This window comes from Chiloscyllium punctatum, chromosome 14 (genome assembly GCF_047496795.1).
Source record: "Chiloscyllium punctatum isolate Juve2018m chromosome 14, sChiPun1.3, whole genome shotgun sequence".
Taxonomy (NCBI): domain Eukaryota; kingdom Metazoa; phylum Chordata; class Chondrichthyes; order Orectolobiformes; family Hemiscylliidae; genus Chiloscyllium; species Chiloscyllium punctatum.
In genome coordinates this window covers 62,619,847-62,633,197 of record NC_092752.1, presented here as the reverse complement: position 1 = coordinate 62,633,197, position 13,351 = coordinate 62,619,847, and the positions used below count along the sequence as shown (strand labels likewise).

General features: G+C 45.7%; 1 long non-coding RNA gene across 1 annotated transcript in view; it reads right to left on the bottom strand.

The window, feature by feature from the left end:
• LOC140485493 (uncharacterized) overlaps positions 1–13,351 on the bottom strand; it is a 65,721-nt gene that overhangs the window by 25,824 nt on the left and 26,546 nt on the right. Inside the window, exons 3-4 of the long non-coding RNA XR_011962354.1 lie at positions 10,962–11,089; positions 782–916 (exon numbers count right to left, since the gene is read on the bottom strand). This is a non-coding gene — a long non-coding RNA (uncharacterized lncRNA). The remainder of the gene's footprint in view (positions 1–781; positions 917–10,961; positions 11,090–13,351) is intronic.

Below are 13,351 nucleotides of genomic sequence, written 5' to 3'. Positions count from 1 at the left end.
TTTAAAGAGGGAGCTGAGGGGGAACATTATCCAGAGAGGATGGTGCACAGACAGAACAGACTGCCTCAGGCACATGGGAGAAACAAGAACAATTATAGCATGGAAAAGACATTTGGGAGGTACATGGAGAGGAGAAGGTTTGAAGAGATAAGGGCCAAATGCAGGGAAATGAGACTCATTCAGTTTAGGTAACATGGGCAGCATTGGGGAGTTGGACCACAGGTTCTGTTTCAGTGCTGTATCACTCTGTATCCAGCTAAAGAGGATTAGTGTACCATAATAAGGCATGTTGTAGACACTGAAGCAAGTTACAGCGATGGGGATGGTCGTCTGGAATGCAGTACGTCTCAAATATGTGGAGGGACTGTCGGGAATGGAGCAGGTTACAGGGATAACTACTGTTATATGAGTTAAAAATGACTGAAGACACTGGTGCACAAGCCATGCCACAGATACAGTGTTGCAGAGTAGTGAGTCTGAGTACAGTGTTGGAGGGAGAACACAGAACAGAAAGATCCCAGGCAGCATTCCCAACCTCTCGTCGGAGGCCTGCTTTAACCTCTGTTGTCCTGATGCTCACTAAGACAGCGCAGGCCTGGATTGATAACTCTGAACTCCCATTGCTTTCTCAGTGCAACATAAGTTAAAGTAGACGTGGTGATTGAACATGGGATATGTCTATACTGTGTTCCCCATCCAGCACTTATCTATATCATGTCTTGTCAGCGATGTTTGGAGCCCTCTCATTGCTCTCTGCTCTGTGCACTGTGAGTGATCTTACCTCACTGCAGGATTTATTGAAGGCTCCAGATCTCCCTGCCCTTTGTCTCTCTGGCTGACCAACCATCTTCAATGAGGTGATGGATGAGACACACAGCAGTTGGGAAGTCTATTGAGTCAGCAACTTCCTGAGTACCTACAGGAGACAGGGAAATAGACAGAATGGGAAATTAGACTGATGCAGTGACAATTACACAAGGAGAATGGAAATGAGCCCCACAGATATCTGGAAAATCCCAAACTCCATCCCTAGCCTGCACTGTTGCGTCTCTCTGGAGTGGAGAATTCTGTTGGCCCAGGATCTGGAGTAGCTGCAAGAGCGAGAGACAATGACAGAGGCAGCAATTAGACCCACACAGTGAGGGATACAACATGGAGAGATACTGAGTGATATCACTGGAGTGCTGGAAGTCTTCAGGATCACACAATCATGTTGGAAGAATGGGTTTAGCTTCATGTATCAGTGCTCAGGGATGAGCAACCAGTGAGCAGGTAAAGTGATGGCCTAGTAACATTATTGTTAGGGCATTTGTCCAAAACCTCAGTTAGTGCTCAGGGGAGGCAGGTTTGAATCTCATCATAAGATATGGTGGAATTTAAAATCAATAATTTTAAAAATATCAATGAACAATCCATAAACAAATATGAAACCATTGCTGATGTAGAAAAAACACAATCCCTTACATTACCTACAGTGTGGAAACAGGCCTTTCGACCCAAGAGTAACCCACTCAGACCCATCACCCTCGACCTAATACACCTAACATTAGGGGCAACGTAGCATGGCCAATTCGCCTGACCTGCGCATCTTGGGACCGTGGAAGGAAACCGGAGCATCCGGAGGCAATTCACACAGACATGTGGAGAAAGTGCAAACTCCACAAAGTCGCCCGGGGCTGGAATTGAACCTGGGACGCTGGTGCTGTGAGGCAGGAGTGCTAATCACTGAGCCACCGTGCTGCCCACTTGTCCTTGTGACAACAAAATCTGATCATCCTCACGTGGTCTGCACGACATACCCACAGCAAAGTGTTTGACTCTCAATTGCCTTCTGAAATGGCCGAGCAAGCTATTCAGCTCATGGGCAGCTAGGGATAGGCAATAAAGGCTGCTCAGCCAGAGACACCCACATCCCCTACCTGATTTATAAAAAAATCCATTAGGATGGTCCTACTGGAACTGTGCTAGGGCCTGTGACCTAGCCAATCATGTCTGTAGGTATATGGATAGGGCTTTAAATTGACAGAGAGGATGCTGGGACAGGGTCCAGGTGAAAGGAGCTTTCCAAATCCAAAGAGAAAAGGTGAAGTAATGGAGCAACATGAGAATGTGGCTGAAGGCAATCAGAAAGGAACAGGATGGGACAGAGTTTAATTAAAACTGTACATCAGTGAATAGGTTTGTGACAGGAAATTGTGGGAAAGAGTAAATTATGATTTTTTTTGAATGGACGAAGTCTTATCAATGAGGTAGATAGATTTCTGACACTGAGATAAAAAAAGATTTAGACACCAGAGAGACGTGGTTACAGGGCGAACAAAAGGTGGACATAAATATTCAATGGTTCACAACCTTGCAGAAACTCAGGCAAAATGGGTAACACTAACAATAATGGATAAGAAAGGCATCACAGAGAAAGCATTTGGTCTCAGATCATGAAGTAGAGTCAGTCTGAATGTAAATTCTGGCTACAACTTGCCAAGGACACAAGCAGCAGAACAGTTTTAGCCACCGAACAGCATTCCGTTGCTCATCACTGCATTACACAGGAACTGATTGGAATTTTTTAACAAACACATTGTGATAATTTTGGAAAATTTCAATATTCACATAATCTGGGACAGTCACACTGACAACAGTGATATTGGAAGAGGAGTTCAGAGAAGTTTTTTTCAGTGTTTCTTTGAATAATAAATTGTGCAACTGGCTAGGGATATAACTGTCTCAGAGCGACCATTGTGTGATGAAACTGAGTGAATGAGTAATGTCACCTGGAGAGATCCTCATGGAAATTGTGATAAAGTGCAGTTTAAAGAACTATAAAGTTTTAAAGTAAATCACAGAAAGGACAAGCTACAACTAGAAACAAAAATAACCAATAACATGAGTTTGAGAGGAGAACTGACCAAGGTAAACAGGCTAAACAGACTGAAATATGTGCCTGTCAATGAACAGTGGAAAACATTTGAAGGAGCAGTGTAAAACACTCAACAAAAGGACATTCCATTGAAACAGACAAATCCTCAGCAAGAAATCCCCATCGGTCCCTCACTCAAGTAAAAAGGATCATATTAGATTATTGGGCTAAGAGGATCACCAAAAAGTATTTAAAATCCTGAAGTGAGAGAACGTTTAAGGAGTAAGTTTTAAAGGGATTGCAAAGGGTCTGCTCGCAGGAGAAGGTCAGATGGAAGAGGGAATAATTGTCAAGGTTTTATGTCACAAAAGGAACCGGGAGGGCTGAAGGTGCTGGAGGTGGTGAGAGTGTTACAGAGAGTGGTCAGGGACTGAATGGTGTTCCAAAGCAGGTACGGATTGCTGCAGCTGGAGGTGTTTGCAGAGGTAGGGAGGGACATAGGCATTTTTATTTATTCATTCATGGGATGAGGGTGTTACTGATTAGACCAACATTCTTTGCCCCACTGCTAATTACCCTGAGTATAGCACAGAGTCAGCCATATTGCTGTGGGTCTGGTGTCACGTCCAGGCCAGACCAGGTTAGAATGTCAGATGTTCTTCTCTCAAGGACGCAAGTGAACCAGATGAGTACTTCCTAGTGGTCAACAATGCTTTTATGGTGGCCTCACCAATGTCCTGTACAGCCACAACATGACGTCCCAACTTTTACTCTCAATGCTCTGCCCAACGAAGGTAACCATCCCAAACGCCTGCTTCACCAACCTGTCTACCTGTGACATCACTTTCAAAGAACCGTGTACCTGCATCCCTGGGTCTCTGACTGACAACACTACCCAGGGCCCGAACATTAACTGTACAGGCCCCACCCTGGTTTGTTTCACCAAAATGGAACACTTCACGTTTATCTAATTAAACTCCATCTGCTATTCTTCAGCCCACTATCCCAGCAGGACTGTTCATCCTGTTGTATCACAGATAACCTTCTTCATTGTCCACTTTGCCACATATTTCAGTGTGAACCAAGAAGCTTACTTACCACAAAACCAATATTCCCATCCAAACCATTTATCCAAATGACAAACAACAGGTGACCCACTTCACCGCTGGGCACATGTCTCCAGTCAGAAAAACAACATGTCTCCCATCACCCTCTGTCTCCTACCATCAGGCCAATTTTGTATCCAGTTGACTAGCTCCTCCTGAATGCCATATCCTTCTACATTGATCTAAACATATTACCCAGTTTACCATACGGATCGTAGAACACAAACAGTACAGCACAAGACCCTTCGGCCACGATGCCATGCCCATCTTTTACCCGACTGTGAGATCAAACGAACTTACATACCCTTCATTTTGCTATCATCCATGTGCCTATCCAAGAGTCTGTTAAAATGTCCCGTTCCACCCACCCACCACTCTCTGTGTAAAGGACCAACATCTGAATTCTCCCCTTACCCATCCTCCAATCACCTTACAATTATGCCCCCTTGTACCATGTATGCCATGGAATAAAGAGATCTCTCACTATTCAATCTATCTATGCCTCACACCATCTTGTTCACCTCTTCCAAGTCACACCACACTCTTCTTCACTCCAATGAGAAAAGCCTTCGTTCCCTCAACCTTTCTTCATAAGACATGCCCTCCAGTCCAGGCAGAATCCTGGTAAATCTCCTCTTTGCCCTCTCTAAAGCTTCCATGTCCTTCCTGAAATGAAGGGACGAAACCTGAACACAATATGCTAAATGGGATCTGAACAGGGCTGTATAGAGCTGTAGCATAACTTCACGCTTTAAAACTCAATCCCCCAGCTAATGAAAGCGAATTCAACATATTCCTTCTTAACAACATTATCAGCTTGGGTGGCAAATTTGACGGATCTCAGATCATGAAATCCAAGATCCGTCTGTTCCTCCACACTATCCAGTATTCTGCCTTTATCCCTGTATTCTGCATTCAAGTCTCACCTTCCAAAATGAATCACTTCACACTTTTCCTGATTTGACTCCATCTACCACTTCTCAGCCCAGCTCGACATCCAGTCAATGTCCCGTTGCAACCTACAATAGACCTCCACACTATTCACCACTCCACCAACCTTCATGTCATTGGCAAACTTACTAACCCACTCTTCCACGCACACATCCAAGTCATTCATAAAATCACAACGAGCAGAGGTCCTGTAACCTCTCTCTGCAGAAAACCACTGGTCACTGAGCTCCAGGCTGAATGATTTCCATCTGTCATCACCCTCTGTCCTCTATCGGCCAGGAATTCTGTATCCAGACAGGCAGGTTTCCCTGTATCCCATGCTCTGTACTTTCTCAATGAGGCATAAATGTGTTTTGTCACATTCTCAAAGGATTCAATAATATTTGTGAGGCATGACCTGTCCTTTACAAAGTCATGATGACTTTCTCTAATCAAACTATGGTTTTCCAAGGAATCATAAATCCTGTATCTCAGAGTCCTCTCCAATAATCTGCACATCACAGACAGAAGACTGACAGGTCTGTGATTCCCAGGATTATCTCTATTCCCTTTCTTGAAAAACGCATGGCTGATTCACCAAACTTGCACATCTTTGGGCTTTGGAAACCTGAGCACCTATTGGAAACTCACACAGACATGGAGAGAATGTGCAAACTCCACACAGACAATTGCCTGGGGCTGGAATCAAAATCACGTCCCTGGTGCTGTGAGGCAGCAGTGCTAACCACTGAGCCACCGTGCTGCCCCATGTCACTCTCCAGAGCCCTGCTTCTGATTCTTGGTTCCTCAACCTCAGGTTAGCTTCCTTCTTCCTCTTGACTAGATGTTCTACATCCCTTGGAACCTTGTTAAATGCTTTGCTGAAGCTCATGTCGACAACGGTGACTGCTCTGCCTTCATCTATCTCTTGGCCAACCCCTCAAAGAATCAATCCGGTTTGTGAAACATGGTTTCCCACTCACAAAGCCATGCTGACTATCTCTAATCAGCCCTTGCCTTTCCAAATATATGTAGCTCCTTTCTCTCAGAATCTCCTCCAACAACTTCCCCATCACTGGGTTCACGGGACTGTAATTTCCTGGCTTTTCCCTGCAACCCTTAAGTGATGGAATAACATTAGCCACCTTCCAGTCTTCCGGTAACTCATTGTGTCTGTGGATAATATAAATATCTCTGTTAGGGACACCGCAACCTCTTCCCTAGCTTCCCACAATATTCTAGGATAGACATAATGAGCTACTGAGGATTGATCAACCTTTATTTGTTTTAAGACTCCAACACTTTCTCTTCTCTGTTGAGGATTCTTTTCAACACATCACTCTTTATTTCCCCAAGTTCCCAAGCTTCCATGTCTTTCTCCACAGTAACTTCTGACAACACTATCTTGTCCAATATCTCACCCACCTCCTGATAGTTAAGGTGCCCTATTCTCTACCAGGTTACTCCTTAGCCCTTATTGAAACTTGTGTAAAGGTTTCTGATAATTCAAATACACCGTATCCTCACTACAGCTACTCCTTTACCCATATCTACTCTGCCATTTATACTCACACCAATAAAAATACAATCCAACAGGCTCAAATCCACATTGTCTTTTAATTCAATGTGTTTCTAAGGGTCCAGTTATTGTATATTGACATATCATTTCAATCATATTTCAGCTCCCGACCTACTGTCAGGCTGACACTGTTTGGTTTCAGACTGGCAGCAGAAATGGTTATGGGAGTTCTTGTTTCTCAGTCTGGAAAAGGTAGCTTACAGGTTCAACAGGTAATACAGGCTTTGGAATTAAGGAGGGAATGATGTGGGGACTGTATTAGATTATGGATATAGAGAGTGCAGTGGTGACTGAAGAACATTATGGAGATAGGGAGTGCTGTGGGGCCTGAAAGGGGCCAAAGAGATCTGCAGGGCTGTTGGGCCAGAAGGAGGTTGCACAGATCAGGAGGATCATGGGGACTGAAGGAGGTTACTCTGAATGGGAGGGTCATCGGGTCTGGATGAGATTATGGAGAGAGGGAGGGTCGTGGGGCCATTTGGAGTTTATGCAGTTAGGGAGGTTTGTGGGGAATGATTCAGATTACATAGATAGGAAGAGTCGTGGGGACTGAAGAAGTTTATGGAGACAGGGAGGGCTGTGGGGACTGAAGGAGGTTATATGGATAGTAAGTTTATAGAGATGCACAGTGACTACTGGCATTTAGTGATGCAGCGGGCTGTAGTAACTGGGACGGGGGGGCTGTCTTACAGTGATAGGGAGGGTTGTGGAAGATGGAACAGCTGACAGATACAGGGCGGGTTTTAGGAATGGGAGGACTTTACAGGGATTTTAAGGAATGCAGGGATGGGACGTGGTAACAATCACAGGGAAGATTTTGGGAACTTGATCTGAGATGGGTACAGCTGAGAACAGAAGTGAACCAAACAGTCAGGACAGGCAGGGACAAGATAGGATTAATAAATTAAGCTGCATTTATTTCAATGCAAGGGGTCTATCAGGGAAGGCAGCTTAACTAAGGGCATGGTTAGGAACATGGGACTGGGATCGAATTGCAATTGCAGAAATATGGCTCAGGGATGGGCAGGACTGGCAGCTTAATGTTCCAGGATACAAATGCTACAGGAAGGATAGAAAGGGAAGCAACAGAGGAGGGGGAGTGGTATTTTTGATAAGGGATAGCATTACAGCTGTGCTGAGGGAGGATATTCCCAGAAATACATCCAGGGAAGTTATTTGGGTGGAACTGAGAAATAAAAAGGGATGATCACCTTATTAGGATTGTATTACAGACCCTCCAACAGTCAAAGGGAAATTGCCAAACAAACTTGTAAGGAGATCGCAGCTATCTGTAAGAATAATAGGGTAGGTATGGTAGGGGATTTTAACTTTCCAAACATTGACTGGGACTGCCATAGTGTTAAAAGTTTAGATGGAGAGGAATTTTTTAAGTGTGTAGAAGATAATTTTCTTATTCAGTATGTGGGTATACCTACTAGAAAAGGTGCAAAACTTGACCTACTCTTGGCAAATAAAACAGGGCAGGTGACTGAGGTGTCAGTGGGGGAACACTTTGGGGCCAGCGACCATCATTCTATTTGTTTTAAAATACTGATGGAAAAGGACAGACCAGATCTAAAAGTTGACATTCTAAATTGGAGAAAGGTCAATTTTGACGGTATTAAGCAAGAACTTTTGAAAGCCGATTGGCGGCAGATGTTCGAAGGTAAAGGGATGGCTGGAGAATGGGAAGCCTTCAGAAATGAGATAACAAGAGTCCAGAGAAAGTATATTCCTGTCAGGGTGAAAGGGAAGGCTGGTAAGTATAGGGAATCCTGGATGACTAAAGAAATTGAGTGTTTGGTTCAGAAAAAGAAGGAAGCATATGTCAGGTATAGACAGGATAGATCAAGTGAATCCTTAGAAGAGTGTAAAGGAAGTAGGAGTATACTTAAGAGGGAAATCAGGAGGGCAAAACGGGGACATGAGATAGGTCTGACAAATAGAATTAAGGAGAATCCAAAGGGTTTTTAAAAAATATATTAAGGAAAAAAGGGTAACTAGGGAGAGATAGGGCCCCACAAAGATCAGCAAGGCGGCCTTTGTGTGGAGCCGCAGAAAATGGGGGAGATACTAAATGAATATTTTGCATCAGTATTTACCGTGGAAAAGCATATGGAAGATATAGACTGTAGAGAAAGAGATGGTGACATCTTGCAAAACGTCCAGATTACAGAGGAGGAAGTGCTGGATGTCCTGAAATGGTTAAAGGTGAACAAATCCCCAGGACCTGATCAGGTGTACCCGAGAACTCTGTGGGAAGCTAGAGAAGTGATTGCTGGGCCTATTGCTGAGATATTTGTATCATCAATAGTCACAGGTGAGGTGCCAGAAGACTGAAGGTTGGCAAAAGTGGTGCCACTGTTTAAGAAGGGTGGTAAAGACAAGCTAGGGAATGACAGACCGGTGAACCTGACCTCGGCAGTGGGCAGGTTGTTGGAGGGAATCCTGAGGGACAGGATGTACATGTATTTGGAAAGGCAAGGACTGATTAGGGATAGTCAACATGGATTTGTGTGTGGGAAATCATGTCTCATAAACTTGATTGAGTTTTTGAAGAAGTAACAAAGAAGATTGAGGAGGGCAGAGTGATAGATGTGATCTATATGGACTTCAGTAAGGCGTTCCACAAGGTCCCCCATGGGAGACTGATTAGCAAGGTTAGAACTCATGGAATACAGGGAGATCTAGCCATTTGGATACAGAACTGGATCAAAGGTAAAAGACAGAGGGTGGACGAGGAGGGTTGTTTTTCCGACTGGAGGCCTGTGACCAGTGGAGTGCCACAAGGATCGTTGCTGGGTCCTCTACTTGTGTTGTTTACATAAATGATTTGGATGTAAGCAGAAGATATACAGTTAGTAAGTTTGCAGATGACACCAAAATTGGAGGAGGTGGAGTGGACAGCGAAGAATGTTCCCTCAGATGACAACAGGATCTAAACCAGCTGAGCCAATGGGCTGAGAGCTCGCAGATGGAGTGAAGTTCAGATAAATGCGAGGTGCTGCATTTTGGGAAAGCAAATCTTAGCAGGACTTATACACTTAATGGTAAGGTCCGAGGGTGTGTGGCTGAACAAAGAGACCTTGGAGTGTGGGTTCATAGTTCCTTGAATGAGGAGTCACAGGTAGTCAGGATAGTGAAGGCGGCATTTGGTATGCTTTCCTTTATTGGTCAGAGTGTTGAGTACAGGAGTTGGGAGGTCATGTTGCGCTGTACAGGACATTGATTCGGCCACTGTTGGAATATTGCGTGCAATTTTGGTAGACTTCCTATCGGAAAGGTTTGTAAAACTTGAAATGGTTCAGAAAAGATTTACAAGGATGTTGCCAGGGTTTGAGAATATGAGCTACAGGGAGAGGCTGAACAGGCCGGGGCTATTTTCACTGGAGCGTCGGAGGCTGAGGAGTGACCTTACAGAGGTTTACAAAATTATGAGGGGTATGGATAGGGTAAATAGACAAAGTCTTTTCCCTTGGGGTCAGGGAGTCCAGAAATAGAGGGCATAGGTTTTTGCTGAGAGGGGAAAGATATAAAAGAGACCCAAGGGGCAACTTTTACACAGAGGGTGGTTCCTGTATGGAATGAGCTGCCAGAGGATGTGGTGGAGGCTGGTACAATTGCAACATTTAAGAGGCATTTGGATGGGTATATGAATAGGAAGGGTTTGAAGGGATATGGGCCAGGTGCTCGCAGGTGGGACGAGATTGAATTTGGACATCTGGTCGGCATGGACGGGTTGGACCGAAGGGTCAGTTTCCAAATTGTACATCTTTATGACTCTATCACTCAGAGGTTTTAGAAATAAACTGTGTGGTTGCGTCTGGAGGAGGTTAACGGTATAAAGGTTTGTAGTTACCGAAGGAAATTCCATCAATCGGGACCTGCAGAGTTTACAGAGACTGAATTCGTTTTAGAGACAGGAAGAGTTCATAGTCATCATCAGAAATGCAGAAACTAATTTATGAGAGAAGCAGGGTCACTCTGCTTTGTGCCCAGAGATAAGGAGGAGGTTACTAAGGTACAGAGCTTTTTTGTTGTCGTGACGGGAAGGTTACAGAGATCATGAAGGTAGTAGGAGTTCAAAAAAGACACAAAGACAGGGAGGTTTTTCAGGTCGGGAAAGGACTACACTGACCAAGATGGCTTAAGGAACTGAAGAGTTGTTTTTCTTCAGTTAAGGAGAGATGTGACAGAACCCGGGATTAAAGGCAAAGGCAGAAACTTGGAGAGTTGTACTGATATGAGGGATAAGCAGGATTGTAGGGGCTGATAGAGATAGGGGAAGTGGTATCGATGAAACAGACAATGGAGAAACTGACAGACATAAGGAGGGTTCTGTGGAACAGATGAATTTACAAGATGGTGATAATGAAGCCTGAGAATTTTCTCATGTTCCTTGCCCAGCATTGTTCCTACATCATGCCCTCAGGGTCTGAATTAAAGTCCACTAACTCCTCCCTGTGCTGTTTACTGTGAGTGATCTTACCGGCTGCAGGATTTACTGAAGCCTCCAGATCTCAGTCTTCACCTTTCTCTGGCTGACCAACTGTCTTCAATGTGGTGATGGACGAGACAGGAATTGGGAATTCGGCTGAGTCAGGGACATCAGGAATACTAACAGGAGACAGAGAAATAGACAGAATGGGAAATTAGACTAATGCAATGAAGGTTTAGATTAGATTACTTAGTGTGGAAACAGGCCATTCGGCCAACAAGTCCACACCGACCCGCCACCCATCCATCCATTCACCCCTTTACCTAACACTATGGGCAATTTAGCATGTTTTACACATGGAGACTGGCACTGAGTCCCACAGAGATCTGGAAAATCCCAGTCTCAATCCATGGCCTATGCAGTTGCTTCGCTCTGGAGTGGGGAATGCTGTTGGCTCAGGATCTGGAGTAGCTGCAAGAGCGAGAGACACTGACAGAGGCAGCAATTAGACCCACACAGTGAGGGATATCACATGGAGAGAGACAGTGATATCAGCAGAGTGCAGGAATGTATCAGGATCACACAATGGTATCATCAGAAGTGGTTCTGACCAGTGAGCACTGCTACCAGTACTCAGGGAGGACTGAGCTATTTTATTGGGATAGGCTCCTCTGGGACCAGGATTATGCAGTGTGATATAAATGGGCACAGATGAGGAGGGGGACAGGTCTGAGGTGAATGGAAATTCCCAAGTCCAAAGAGAAAGGTTGAAATATTGGAACACCATGGAGATGTGAATGAAGACCAAAAGAAAGAAACAGTAAGGGACTGAGTTGAATAAAAATATGACATTGTCAAACAGATTTGTGACGGGAAATTATTGGTTAAAATAAAGTAAATGCCATTTCAGTCCCTCACAATTCCTCATACACCACAAGTGACATCACTTCCGCCCCTCACATCATCGCTGATGTCACATACTCAGTGACTTCCTCCCCCTCCCTCACCCTCCCCCTCCCTCCCCCCCCCCCCCCCACCCCTGCCCCCACCAACGCCACTCACCTGCATTCTGCTGACACCACCCCCAGGTCCCACTGTCACCATCCCTGCCCCCCAGAACCCTGAGGGGAATCCCACCCCTGCTCATGACTCCATCCCCATTCCCCCTAACACCACACCCACTCCAGTTACAGGCTCCGTCACCTCCCCCAGCTCCACACCTACGCTTGGTCCCAGCTCCCAGTCCTGCTGAGTTTTCACCATCCCCCTGACCTCCCCCTCACTGAGGACAAATGATCAGTCCTCAGCAAAGGCCTCACCTTTATCCCCCTCCATCCACACATCAATTAATTTAATACACGCCGTGACATCGAACACTTCTTCCACTGCCTCCGCCTCAGTGTTTAATTTTACAATGAAGACTCCCGCCTATTTTCTGAGGACCCCTTTGCCGGCCTCCAATACACTCCATCCACCTGGACACCCCGCGTTGGCCTATTTCCAACTTCCACCGAGACATTAACCGCCTCACCCTATCTACCCCCTCCCCCACTCCAACCTCTCACCCTCACAACGCGCAGCCCTCCACTTCCTCTGCTCCAATACCGACCTCACCATCAAACCAGCAGATAAAGGGGGTGCAGTGGTAGTTTGGTGCACTGACCTCTACACCGCTGAAGCCATGATGCCAACTCAAAGACACCTCCTCCTACCACCCCCTCTACCATGATCCATCACCAAACCGTCATCTCCCAGAGCAGACAGAACCTCATCACCTCAGGAGGAGATCTCCCACCCACAGCTTCCAACCTCATTGTCGGGGATCCCCACTGCCCGGTTCTATCTCCTTCCCAAGATCCACAAGCCTGACCACCCTGGCCGACCCATTGTCTCAGCATGTTCCTACCCCACCGAACTCATGTCTGCCTACCTCGACATTGTCCTATCCCCCAGTCCAGGAACTACCCACATTCGCTCAAGACACCACCCACACCCTCCACCTCCTCGAAGACTTCTGCTTCCCCGGCCCCCAACGCCTCATCTTCACAATGGATATCCAATCCCTCTACACCTCCATCCATGATGACCATGACCGCCAAGCCCTCCATTTCTTCATCTCCCGACGGCCACAACAGTACCCTTCCACCGATACTCTCATTCGTTTGGCCGAACTGGTCCTCACCCTTAACAATTTTTCCTTCAAATCCTCCCACTTCCTCCAGACCAAAGGGGTAGCCATGGGCACCCGTATGGGCCCCAGCTATGCCTGTCTCTTTGTTGGCTATGTAGAACAGTCCATCTTTCTTCATTACACTGGCACCACTCCCCACGTCTTCCTCCGCAACATTGATGACTGCATTGGCACCACCTCGTGCTCCCGCGAGGAGGTTGAGCAATTCATCAACTTCACCAACACATTCCACACTGACCTTAAATTTACC